Genomic DNA, 13,481 nt, shown 5'->3' with positions numbered 1-13,481 from the left:
CTCGCTTTCTTGCTCATGTATTTCCCGGGCACACGCCCCCAAAATCCTTCTGCAGGCAACTCTCCAGCTCAGCCTGCTTCCCAGAAATCCATCTCTCCCTAGAGAACTGTGTCGCAGCGCTGAGCCTGTCCCAACATCTGTGTCGACAATGGCAGAGGGATGGGAAGACAGACCATAGAAAGAAGTTAGTGGTTTCAGCAAGACGGTGGTGCTGACGGTTTCTAGTCCTTAAGTAAGAACTCTCCACTAGATGGCGCCACACTACAGCTCTACAGCTCTGCAGCCACTACAGCGCGTAGCCTTTTGTCTTTGAGCTGGCGAGCACCTAGCATAGTACTTACTCTACACTAGGAGGGGGCTTCCTTCTCTTTTACTGTCCCAAGGACACCAGCATCCTAGGTTGTTCCAATATCCTAGCACCAGGGCCTCTGTGCCATTACACATCCTAAACTTACTCCCATCAATCAAGGCTTTTCCAAAACCTGTTTGTTCCACCCACTGCTCTCTCTGTTCCTCAGGGGTTCTGAAAGCTCTGACACATGGAATTCCAAACAGCGGAGGGTACATAGGAATGGAGAGAAGCAGCAGCATAACCTGTGCAGTCCTGTGCTTTCCCCAGCCCTCTGCTGGCGTTCGTTTAGCCAGGCACGTGTTCAGAGGGAATGGGGTTGGTACAGTCAGTCTGTCATTTCAGCAGTGCAGCAGATCAAGCAGCGGTTTGAAGAACAAAATGGGCTGGTGCTGGCCTAACGCTGAGACACTCTTGAGGGCATTTGGGGGCAGTGAACCAGTGGATTAGAATTTCTCTCTCTCTCTCTGTCTGCAAAAATAAAGGACAAAACGATCTTAGAATCATAGACTGTTTGTCCCAGCTGCTGGTCTAGAGGGAGGACAAAAGCTTCAGAGCCAGATGGGCACGTGGCAGTTCTGGCTCTGCTATCCCTTCCCCCCCGTAACCTTAAGCAATTTATTTAACCTCTCTGAACGTCAGCGTCCACTTGTGTATGCAGCAGTGACTCTTAGGCGTCAACGTGGCTGCGTTAAGGAATGCCTGGAAACCTGGGAAAGCATTATTTGGGGTGTGTTGTGGGAGCGTTTCCAGAGCAGGTTGGCCTGTGAGCCAGCATGGACGAGGCAGGGACCATCTCTGAGGGCAGGCACCATCCGACTGGCGAGGGGGCCTATAGAGAAAGGGTGCAGAAGGCAAGTTGGATTCTTCCCCAAGAGCTGGATGTCATCTCCTGCCCTGGCCATCAGAACTCCAAGCTTTGGGACTTCGGGAATTACAGCAGCCATGCCCTCCCCATGTTCTCAGGTAGCTGAGGGTTCTACCATCAGCTTCCCAGGTATAGAGGCCCTTGGACCTGGACTGCCCCCTGCTCTGGGCATCCAGGCATCTTCAGCCTGAGGTTCACCTGTCACAGGACTTCTCAGCTGCCATAACCATGGCAGCTAATTTCTTTATTATTATTATTATTATTGAAGACTTACTCATTTATTTGAAAGTCAGAGTTACAGAGAAGCAGAGGCGGAGAGAGAGAGAGAAAGAGGTCTTCCATCTGCTGGTTCACTCCCTAAATGGCTGCAATGGCTAAAGCTGGGCCCATCTGAATCCAGGAGCCAGGAGCTTCTTCAGACTTCCCCACGTGGGTTCAGGGGCCCACACACTTGGGTCATCCTCCACTACTTTCCCAGGTGCTTTAGCAGGGAGCTAGATCAGAAGTGGAGGAGCCAGGACTCGAACCAGCACCCATATGGGATGCTAGCATTGCAGGTGGTGGCTGTACCCACTACACCACAGTGCCAATCCCCTAGCTAGTTTCCTAATGCAGCCCCTTCTTGTGTCCATCTGTCTCCATCTGTATCTGTCCCATTGCTATGTCCCTCTGAAGGACACTGTCTAACCAAGTAGATCACAATAATAGTAGACACACTCTCAGTAGACTGATAAGAGACTGGAGATACTGGGCACAGGGCCAGCGATGTAATTTTCAGAGCCAGCACAAAATGAAGTTGTGGAACCACTCGTTCAAGCATCATTAAGAATTTCAAGATGGTGACAACAGAGAATTTTTAAAAAGATCTATTTGTTAGTTTATTTATTTATTTGAAAGGCAGAGCTACAGCGAGAGGGAGAGAGCTTCCATCTGCTGGTTCACTTCTCAAAAGGCCACAACAGCCAGGACTGTGCCAGGCTGAACTCCATCCTGGTCTCCCACATGGGTGGCAGGGGCCCCCAAGCACTTAGGCCACCCTCTGCTGCCTTCCAGGCACATTAGCAGGGAGCTGGATGGGAAGCAGAGCAGCCAAGACTCAAGCCAGCACTGACACGGGATGCAGATGTCGCAAGCAGAGGCTTGAGCTGCTGCGCCCACACGAAGCCGGCCCTGCATTGGAGCACTGAACCAAGCATAAGGCTTTTCAGCCCATGAGGCCGGATGGCGTGTCCAGTGCCCGGCACACAGTAGGTGTGCAGTGGACTAGCGTCCTTTCTTCTGTCTGGGTCATGGATGCTCTTCTTTAGCAGGTGAGGAAACCAAAGTTCAAAGAGGAAAATAAAAATGCAAGTTTGTGGCACAGCCAAGGCCACCACCCAGGCCTTTGCTCCCAGCCTTTCCCAAGTATGCTGTGTGCGATGATGACAGGCATTCCGTGAATAACCGTTTCCATCAACATCTCTGTAAAACACTGGGCCAGGGTTTAGACGTCGTTTGCAGGGCTCTTTCTATACGCAACATGGATCCCCAAGGCAGGGACATGACATGGAACACTTCCCCAGAGCGTGTGCTATGGAGTCCTTTCCAGGAGCGGATTAAATACCTCTTAGAACGCCTGCAGAACGGCGCTCCACACACTGCTCCAGGGCCACCGAAATGCCCGTGGGTTTTGATCTATGGGGCGTGGTTGCTCTTTTCTAAATTAGAAGCAAACACACTCCTCCCATCAGCATCACCATCTCGGCTGACGTGTGGGCCCAAGGATCCAAAAATAATGAAAACCAGATTCCAGGAAAAGCAGACTAAGTCACCCGCATTGCATCCAACAGGCAGATCCAACATGGCTGGGTCCCAGGAGGAGGGATACGGAGACAAAACATAAGCATGACCCCCGAATTCCTTCCGCTCTGGGTAATACACTCACAGTCACCGCATCACAAGAAGTTGAGAAATCCAGATTCTCAGCTCCTTCGTTTCTCGGCCACTGGACCTAGACGGATTCATTGATCATCCCCTTACTTTCAACAAATACCTGCTGGCATCAGATGAATTCTTCTCCCCTTCTGTGACTACCACCTGTTAGATATCATCCACAGCACTTCTTCCCCAGGCCCTTAAGGATCTGTGCGCAACACAGTTTGCAAACCAGCAGACTGGGTGATCTCTATAATCCCTCGCAACGCCCACAGTCTGTGATTCAAATTTACATAGAGTTTTGCAACCGCTCATCTCCACCTGTTAAGGAAGGACGTTGGCTCCCTGAGAAACACACCTCTTAACTCCCAGGAGACCTGGAGGGGGCCTGACAGGCTGTACCGAGGAGATGCCTGGAGTTGCCAGTCCATGGAATCCGCCGCCTGCGATGTCGGGAGGGGGGAAAACACCCTCTCTTGCCCACCATCCCGCTCTGCTTTGTCACATGGGCTTCTGGTCAGTATTACGCCCGTCAACTCAGAGTCTTCAATAAAGCGGTTTGCCAGTACCTCACCGATGCTTCCCCATTTCCCCTCCACAAACGGCTGAGCGTAAGCCAGTGCTGGCATTCAGGTAGGAACGCGCTGAAGCCCAGGAACAAATCTGCATGACGTCCTGTGGAGCTGGGACTCACTTCGCTTGGAGTTTAAATAAAGAGCCTGTTCCCGGGTCCCACACTGCCTACTCCTCACTGGCCTGAGGATGGATTCCCTCCCAGGAGCGACCCAAAGCCCTCATGAAAAATGCACATTTGGTGAGCTGGACCCACGATGTTCCCATCTGGGTCCTCTAGGAAGCGGACACCAAGATGGAGTAAGGAGTGTGGGCAATGAGATGGGGAAAGACCAGAGAACGATACAGGGGTGAGGAGAGCCTCTGAGCCCCATCGTGCGACGCGGGGCTGACACCTGTGAAAGCAGAGGGGTGAGGGGGGAGCAGCAGCAGGAGCTCCAGACATGAGTGCCGCCCTGAGAGTCTCTGCCAGGTAGATGGGGGGCAGAGGCCACCTAGTGGAGGACACAGAATGACCTGGCTGGGGCGGGTGGACAGGGCGGGGGAGGGTAAACGTTTCCAAAATTCTGGAAGTGCTGCAGCTGAAGGCCAGCAGCTAATTAAAGTCCCCCCAGCAGGCTCTCCCTGGCGCGTGTCGGCTGTGGGCACGTGCCTACCCCGTGTGGATTCGCTATGCAGTCCCAACCTGCGCTCACACCGAGGCCTACCATGCGCGTTTATTACAAGTATCTGTGGAGCGCCTGCAAGCCAGAGGGATCGCCCTGGACGCTACAGCAGCCCTGCCCTCTCCAGAGGCGTGACGGATGCTGCAAAGGGCTCCGGGTAGGATTTTATCACCATTATTGCTAACAACGGGCAGGTCTTAATAGCCTCCGTCATGTCGGAACACAATGTCAATCTCCTCAGGGAGCTCAGGGCAATTGGCAGGAAACATACATGTATGTCCTCTGGGGAGCTCAGAGCAGACTTGCAAAGGCTTACCGCGCCTTCACTGGACGCTCCAAGGAGGGAGGAGCCTTTTAGTAGCATTGAAACTGGTCTGGCAGCCTGCTGGGTGGAGCAAGGGCGCGCCCCACCCCCCACCCACCAGATCCTGCCGGCCAGCGTTCAGGAATGGCTGAGGAGCAAGCCCAACACCTGTTGTGGCTCCTGGATGAGATTCAAAATTCGAGAAAGAGAAAGGAGGGAAGAGGCAGGAACTGGAAAAGAGGGACTTGCAGCCTGAAGGGGTAAGGCAGCAGGCTCTCCAGAACAGTGCCAAAATTCAGGCCAATCTACGCCCCGGCTGGACAGAAAGAGGCGGGGGGCAGAAAGAACCCTGGCCGTGACACCTAAGCTCTGCCTCTCACTCCCTGGCTGACCTTTGTCACCCAATGCCTCTCTGGGCCTGTGCTCCGTGGCTGCGATCTGCAAAGCTAAGGCAGGCACTCTTTAAAGTCCTTGCCCTTGAACGCTCACAGGATGGTAACAGCTTCTTTAAACTATCTCAGAAGAGCCTGCAGAGAGGCATGCAAGAAAGAGGGAATTAGATGTAGAGAATTTCCTTGAACTCAGCAAGAATCAATAAGCAATACTGTAAACAACATAATATAATAAGCAGTCATATACATGGCATAACGTCACAACCTGAGCAACCGTGCAAGCACTGTGACGGGCAGTAGAGTGGGGTGTGGGAATGGGGGCCAGTGACATCGCTTAGTGGAGCTAATTTTCAAGATCAAGACATCCAGGGCATGGAAATCCAACTCTGTTCTATCTTTATACAGAGGTACAGATGATGGGGAGGGAGGGAAACAGCTCCACCTGTCAGCTGTTTTGAAAAGCCCTGAGAGTCCCATATATCCCCTCTGTGCCCAACCCCTGTATGAGTAGAGCAAGAAGATGCAGTGGTTCTCGTTCTTTCCTGGACCCTCTTCCAGTTTTCCCTTGCAACAGCTCACGCTCCTGTTCCCCTTTAAATCTGCGTTTGCTGTTTATTTTCACCATGCATTTCTTCCAACGCCTAATCTTTTAGGATTCTAACAACAACCCAGTGGCATGCTCCCTTCTGCTTTATGTCTCCCACACACAGATAAAGAAACACACACAAACACCTGCAGACAAAGGAATGACATAATTGGCAGCCAATCACGAAAAGGCTGCAAATGCCCAGGCCTTCAGATACTTTCCCCTTGCAGGCGTGGCCCTCCCAGACAGGATCAGGTGTTGCTCTTTTTTAATTAAGCACAGCTGAGGGCTACAGCCCAGAAACACTAGCTCTTAACCTGGTTCCCAGGAGACCAAACAGGTCCAAGGAGATTGAATGACCCACAGGGAGAGAGGGCTCTGGGCTCCACGGGAGGACTAGGCAGAAGCAGGAAAATGGGGTTGTGGTGTCAGTGAGGCCCCAGGAGCAGCCACACTGGGGGCTGTGCTGCCTAAATAAACCATGGCAGGTTGGGCAGTGGGATCCTGGGGCCCACAGGAAGGCAGCCTGCCTTTATTTCCCCACCCCAGGAAGCGTGGCCACACGCTGACACATCCAGGCTGTGCTGATCCCGGCATAGATATTCAGATTGCTATCTTTTCCTGATACTTGTCTGGCCCCTGGCAGTCACGTGTTTGGAGGAAAAAGCACCTGCTTGTTCAAGAGTCACAGAAAGGTGCCATCCCAGTGGCCCTGCTGAGAATCCTATCCCTACCCTTCTCGGACAGGCTTCGCGCTCTCCTGGCTGCAGTCGTCTTTGCTGTACCTTATTCCTGTTGCTTACTGCCCTGGACGCAGGCTGCAGCATCAGCTTTGTGAGTGAGGACACAGACTAGGTCTCGTTCAACCGTACCCTGAGCCCTCGAACGGTGCTTGTGGTACTTGCTGAGCGGACGAGTCGCGTGTTCTGAGCCACTGCAGTGCTCTGGCCCAGGTGAGCAGAGGGCTTGGCCCAGTGGACAGAGTACCAGCCACATTCCGGCTGCACGACTTTGCTCTCTAATTTGCTGTGTGACTCTGAGCAAGGCACTCCATCCTGGTCATCTGCTTTGGTTTTGTTCTTTTTTTTTAATATTTGTTTATTTGAAAAGGAGAAACAGAGTAAGAGATCTTCCATCTCCTGGTTCACTCCCCAAATGGCCACAACAGCTGGGGCAGGGCCAGGCTGAAAGCAGGAGCCAGGAACTCCATTTGGCTCTCCTGCCTGGGCGCAGGGGCCCAAGCACTTGAGCCACCTTCTGCTGCTTTCCCAGGTGCATTAGCAGGGAGCTGGATCAGAAACAGAGCAACCAGGACTCGAACTGATGCTTCAGTATGGGAAGCCAGCATTGCAAACGGTAACTTAACCAGCTGCACCAACAATGCCGGCCCCAACCCTGATATTCTTGATGCCTAATATGGATAACCCTGCCCTGTGCCCAGCAAAGGCTCACGGTGAGGAGCATTCAGGAGGACTCCTGGGTAAACTGGGAAAGGCCTGAATGTGGGAGAAGAAAGCGGCTACTCCAGGGGAGCCACACCTGGGGTGCCCCAGAGCCAGGGGGAGCTTCGTTCATATCTGAACACAGGAAGTAGTCAGCTCCAGTGGAAAACTAAGGATTTCTGGGCCATACATTTTTGGATGCCAGGTACAAAACCCCCCCAAAAGTCAAAGCACACCTTGATTGCTCTAAGGAAGGACGAAGCTGGCCACCACGAGGATGGTGCTCTTTCTCACCCCGCCCCCACCCATGCCAGCTTCTTGTCTTCTCTGGAAGTCCACTGCCCCCTGCAGACTGGCTTCCTCCACCCAGGAAGGTCACGACTGTGTAGCGCTCCGGCTCTGGCTCCCAGCTCTGCCATCAGAGAGAGACTGAGCCCTCTCCCTGACCTCCAGTCTTCTCTTTCTCCGCTCTGGCTTGAAGTGACAAAGGCCACCCCTGTGCCAAAGAGGGGGTCCTGAGGACTTCCAGCCCTTACCAGGACTACGTGATTGGAGTGGGGGAATCAGCATCCCGCTGGGACCGGAAGTGCCACCATTTACACTGACTTGTCCGGTTTGGGCTGTGCTCCTCCAAGATCATTTTCCATGCGCCTTCTCCGAGTTCCCTTTAAGAGAAAGAGGAGCTCTTCAGAGGGTGCCAAGAGCAAGAGAGGGACAGGAAATGCAGTCAAATCACAGTCTTTCTTCCTGCAAAACCTCAGCAGTCAGGGCAACGAGCCACGGATTTACAAAGGGGGGGTTCCCTTTCTAGAAGAGGGATCTCTTGAGTTCACCTGTTCAAGAGGCGACCCCAAGCTCCTTTGCGCGTGGCCAGGCTGTGGCTGGAGTGCCGGGGCCGCAGAGCTGCGTGGGAATCCTGTGTCTGACCACTGACACCACCTCTCACGTGCTGATACAACCCCCCATAGCTCACAAGTCTCAGAGAGGGGACATCTCTTACCCAACATCACACACTAATGGGCATCTGAGGCTAAGCCAAAGCCAGACTCCAGGTCATCCAACCCGTTAGCCCCATTCTTTCGCCCTTTGTTTTTCTGCATATTTATGAGCTGAGCGATGACAGATCCTTTAACCTCACTTTCTTCCTGTTGGTCTCTCTGGGTGGCCTTTTGAGATGGCTTCCCTAGGTCACTGCCAATGGCTCGCCTCTGTGACTACTGTTTAGTCATCGCTTTGTTCTGATCGGCCAGCTGTCATCTTATGCTTGGCTGTCAGGGATGAAGTTCCACTCCCAGAGAGCTTTTCCTACTACACAGGCTGGTCTTCGCCACCCCCTCAGCGTGAGCTCACTGTTTAAGCGAACCGGTCCTGTGCAACACTGCAGGCATCGTCCTGAGAATTTCCTACTTCTCTCGGGGATATCTGCTGGGAGCACTGTCTCAGGAGCTGAGATCCATCCCATTTGGCTTGTCTTCCGGGCTGGGTCAGGCATACTTTCCCCCAACAAAATGCTTCTCACCCTGCGAGGTAGCAATTGCCTGCCTCCTCAGCCTCCCCCCCCCTGCCCCCATCTGCCATAACATCTGTGGGAACAGAGACCAGTCCTGCTTCTCCCAGGACCCAGCAGAGTGGAGCACGTGGCCAGCGTGACATCAGTGAGAGCCGAGTGGGTGACCAGAACCCAGACTTAATGCTTCCTGATTGTGTGCACGCACAGCAGTGGCTGAAAGACACGAAGATGTGAAACACTTTATAGCTGAACCCATTACGTCAATAGGAAGGACCTTCCCAAAAGGGTTCACCACCCCAGCCACCACCATAAAATCAGCCTTTGCTGCTGCTGGCATGGGGGCGGGCTGCACAAAAGCTTGGTAGCCCCTCCATCACAGGCACACATCATCACCAGTGCGAATCCTGTATCTGTGCTATTCTCCACAGCGGGCTGGGGTCTGGGTATTTGCTGCTCAACTGATAGTCCGCACCCGATCCAGGCTTCTACTCCTGTTACCTCACTCACAAGGAGCCTTTGAGGTAGGTTCTATTTGTGTGCCTTTTGAACGGATGGTAACATCAAGGCACAGGGAGGTTATGGGACTTGCTCAAAGTCACAGAGCTATCAAATGGTGGATCTATGATTAAAACCAGCTTTTGGGGCCAGCGCTGTGGTGTAGTGGGTAACGATACCACCTGCGGTGCTGGCATCCCATATGGGCACTGGGTCAAGTCCCAGCTGCTCTACATCCAATCCAGGTCCTTGCTAATGTACCTGAGAAAGCAGTGGGAGAAGTGCTTGGGTCCCTGCTCTCACGTGCGAGACCCAAAAGAAGCTTCTGGCTCCAGATCGGCCATTGCGGCCATCTCTGGAGTGAACCAGCAGGTGGAAGATCTCTCTCTCTTAAAAAGGAAAAAAAAAAAAAGACAGCCGTTACTCTGAATCCTTCTGCCATAGACCCTTCTTTGTACCATTTCTTCTGCAGCCCTTCCGTCTGAGACTGGCCTCCTGTTTTCCAAACACACCTTGGGGTTTTGCAATTCTGTGCATCTGGAATCTAATTTGATTAAGAATTCAAAGGAGACTAACACATTATCAAGTTCTGCTGCGGTATGGATGACGAAATGGTAACAGGTGTAATGGAACGAGCGCCAGCTTTGGAACATGGACATCACAGCGGACTGTTCCGGTTGTTTATTGCTCCGTAACACCTTTCTCCTCACACAGTGCCTGAGAACAGCAGCGACTGCATATTTCTCACAATTGTGTGGCCTGGCTGGGCGCTTCCTCTATTGGTTTCACCTGAGTTCATGCGTGCAGCTGCGCTCACCTAGACAGCCAGCTAAGCTAGAAGGCTCACCGGTGTCTCACATGCGTGTCTGCCTTGAAGGGGGCCCCTCCCTGTGGGTTCTCATCCTGCAGAAGCTGGGCCAGCTTCCTTAGATGCTGGTCTTGCAGAGAGTTGCTGAAAAGAACTTGTGGCTACATTGACTCTAACTCCCTTCCTAGCTGTTGACCTTGGCAATGTTCTAGTGCATTTCCTGTTGTTCCTTCTGAATCCTACAAGTTGGGAAACTCATAAAGAATAGGGGTTCACTGAGGTCGTGGTTCTGGAAGTCCAAGAGCACAGCATGAGCACCTGCCAGGGCCTTCTTGTGGCATTAGAACATGAGGGAGGGCGTCAGGTGGTGAGGCAGAGCAGAGCAAGCCAGCTTACCTCAACAACACCTATTGGTCCAGAAACGGATTAATCTATTCATGGGGGCAGCACCCTGTGACCCAATCGCTGCCCAAATGACCCAGCTCCAAGTAGCACTAATAAAAGAATTTGGGGATTACATTTCTTTTTTTCTTTAAACTTTTATTTGACAGGTAGAGTTATAGACAGCGAGAGAGACAGAGAGAAAGGTCTTCCTTCCATTGGTTCACCTCCCAGATGGCTGTGCCAATCTGTAGCAAGGAGCTAGGAGCTTCCTCCTGGTTTCCCATGCGGGTGCAGGGCCCAAGCACTTGGGCCATCCTCCACTGCCCTCCCGGGCCACAGAGGAGAGCTGGATTGAAGAGAGGCAACCAGGACAGAATCTGGCGCCCCAACTGGGACTAGAACCCGGGGTGCCGGCGCCGCAGGCAGAAGATTAGCCTAGTGAGCTGCGGCGTCGGCTTCTTTATTATTTTTTTTAAAGAGGACATTTTTTTGTTTGTTTTCCTTTGTTTTTGTAACAGGACTTTTTTTTTTTTTTTAGATTTATTTTATTTATTTGAAAGACAGAGTTACAGAGAGAGGTAGAGACAGAGAGAGAGGTCTTCCATATGATGGTTCACTCCCCAGATGGCCACAACGGCTGGAGCATCCAAAGCCAAGATCCAGGAGCTTCTTCCAGGTCTTCCACATTGGTGCAGGGGCCCAAAGACTTGGGCCATCTTCTGAGCAGCCAGAATTAGAACCAGCGCCCATATGGGATGCCAGTGCTTCAGACCAGAGATGTAACCCACTTTGACACAGCGCTGGCCCCTGCTTCTATTATTAGCAACAAGTTACTTGCATGCTTCACTGGTTTCGAGCCCTCATTTGGAGGCAGGTATTTGTACAGTGTAAGACGCTCATATCAGAGAGCCTGGCTCCACTGCCAATCCTATCTTCCTGTTGATGCTCGCCCTGGAAGACAGCAGGCAGTGACTCAAGTACTTGGGTCTTTGCCACCTACATAGGGGCTGAGGTTGAGTTCTGGGCTCTTGGCTTTGGCCTAGCCCTGGCTGTCGCAGGCTTTTGAGGAGTGAAACAGTGGATGAGACATCTCTGTTTTTGCATCTCTCTGTCTCTCTGCCTTTCAAAGGACAGGAAAGTAAATAAATAATGTAAGGAGACATTTAATAAATCAGTCACTCAATTGATGCTAAGCACGTGCTCTTTCATTTTTTAAAATCCTTTTGAGGATGTGCCCTCTGTTCCTGACCAAACTAAAAGCAAGAAGAACCTAGATTTTTTTTTTTTAAATACTGAGTGCTTAATGAATTTAATAGGGCTATGCTAATATTCTGTGGATCGTTCCAATGTTAGTACATGCAGTATCCCAGTGAGCACGAGGACCGTGATATTTGCTCACTGATGTATAAACATGGGCACAATTACGCTTACTTTATCTGTCACGGTGCCCTAAACATGAAGGCAGGCAATGCGTGTTTCCCAAACACTCCCTGACAATGCGCGTGAAGTAGCAGTGGGAAAGGAAACTGGATTCAGGCTCACAGGACCCAAGCCTGTGTGCTGGCTCTGGGCTGGGGAACCAAGCAGTTGCCTGACCCTGGAGCAGAGAGTGAGAGCCCTTGAGGACTCAAAAATGCCTCCTTAGGCACCAGCTGTCAAAGGCGGGAGAGTTTTTACCAAAATACATAGGACAGATCTGCCCTTCCTTTACTCCGTGACTTCTAGGATGGGCCAGCGCTCCGGAGAGAAGGAGGGGCCTTCGCAGAAGGCTCTCCCTGTGAGCGCCAGCCCAGCCTCAGACTCTGAGACGGCGCCGAGTCACTGGAGCAAGCTTGGCGTAGTCACGGGGAGTAAGCGCCTGGCTCTGCATCTGCCTGTTTCCTGATTCCTGAAAGCTAGTTTTGTTTTTTTTTGTTTGTTTGTTTTTGTTTTTTTTTTATAATTAAATTGACCCCACTTCCCATTTTCTCAAAGCAGAATATCAGCCTCTAGGGGACTGGAGAGGGAAACTCAGAGATTCCCAGGTGTCCTAAGGCCTCTCTGCTCACCCTGTCCAACCTCCTGTCCTCGTGTGACCTTTTCCTTCAGGGCTTCCCTCCTTATCACTGTCAGCCATAAAAGGCCTTACCTTGATAGGCGCTTGCACAATGACTGGAAGATAGCAGCCTCCCTAATCTCCAGCTGCAAGGCAGCTGGTCCCTGTGATAATTCACGCTGTTTTCTTGTGGTCGTACTTGTGTGTACTTGGTCCTGCGTGGCAGGAGACTCCAGACTGTGCCTAGGAAGTCCCTCTAGATGGGATGACCGCAGTGACCTGGGCATTTTGGTTCCTTGCCGATCCATCTCTGGCTCCCAGTGGCTCAGAGGAAAGTCTCTGAGGATCCAACCTCAGGGAGGTTGCCAGAGAGCCAGCCTTCCCGGGCCAGGTGGGAGTATTTCATTTGCTCACTCAAGAGAGCAACGTGATCTCCAGGGTATGGCAAGAACAATGCTGCTGTGCCTACAGATAACAGTTCTCTACTGTGCACTGAAAAAGATGTCCACACAGTCGCTCTCATGAAATAGAAGTAAAAATAGGGAAGAAGAAGAACCCTCCCGCTTCCCTAACCTCTTATAGGCGACAAGGTGTTTTCGGGTCTGTCATCTGCCTTGAGCCTCCCAGAAATCCTATCAGACAGGCAGGCAGCATTCGTCTCAACTGTATGGAAGTAGAAGCGAAGGCTTGGACCGCTTGTGGGACGTGGCCAGAGTCACACAGCTAGCAGCTGGCAAGGGACGGCCGCTGCCAAGATCGTCCCCGTTCATTAATCAGGGGTTTCTCAAGACAAGAAGGAAACTTAGAGCAGTGTAAGCAGGAGGTAAACTGCTGGCTTCTGTACCCACACAAGCAGAGCCGATCCGGTGGGTGACTTCCCGAATCCATCCTCCCTTCTCTAACGGTGCACCACCGTTCTCCCCTCTGCCTCCCTGCTGTGGAGCCCAGGAGTGCTTGGAGAAGCCGACCTTACCCCTGACTCGAGGGGCAGTGCTGAGGCCCAGGCTTACCCAGGCACATCCCGGCCACAGATATTGGCTCAAGGGTGGGGCTGTGACCTTCTCTGAGCTGATGAGAAGCAAGAAGAGGTTTGCTGAAGGTTTCTGAGAAAGAACTGCCTGACGTTTCTGGAGAGTGTCTGGAAGTAATCAGTTGT

The 13,481-nt window shown here is 52.2% G+C and overlaps 1 long non-coding RNA gene across 1 annotated transcript; it reads left to right on the top strand.

Annotated features, from left to right (window-relative positions):
* The first annotated feature begins 4,354 nt into the window (after positions 1-4,354).
* Positions 4,355-10,425, top strand: LOC149128438 (uncharacterized). The gene is made up of 2 exons (XR_016232457.1): positions 4,355-4,526; positions 9,571-10,425. It is a non-coding gene; the product is annotated as an uncharacterized LOC149128438 (long non-coding RNA).
* Positions 10,426-13,481: the final 3,056 nt, after the last annotated feature.

Source organism: Oryctolagus cuniculus, chromosome 1 (assembly GCF_051225735.1).
Source record: "Oryctolagus cuniculus isolate XC-2025 breed Fujian yellow rabbit chromosome 1, ASM5122573v1, whole genome shotgun sequence".
In the NCBI taxonomy this organism is placed as follows: Eukaryota; Metazoa; Chordata; class Mammalia; order Lagomorpha; family Leporidae; genus Oryctolagus; species Oryctolagus cuniculus.
The sequence above is the reverse complement of the archived record's forward strand: the minus strand, read 5'-3'. Positions and strand labels throughout refer to the sequence as shown.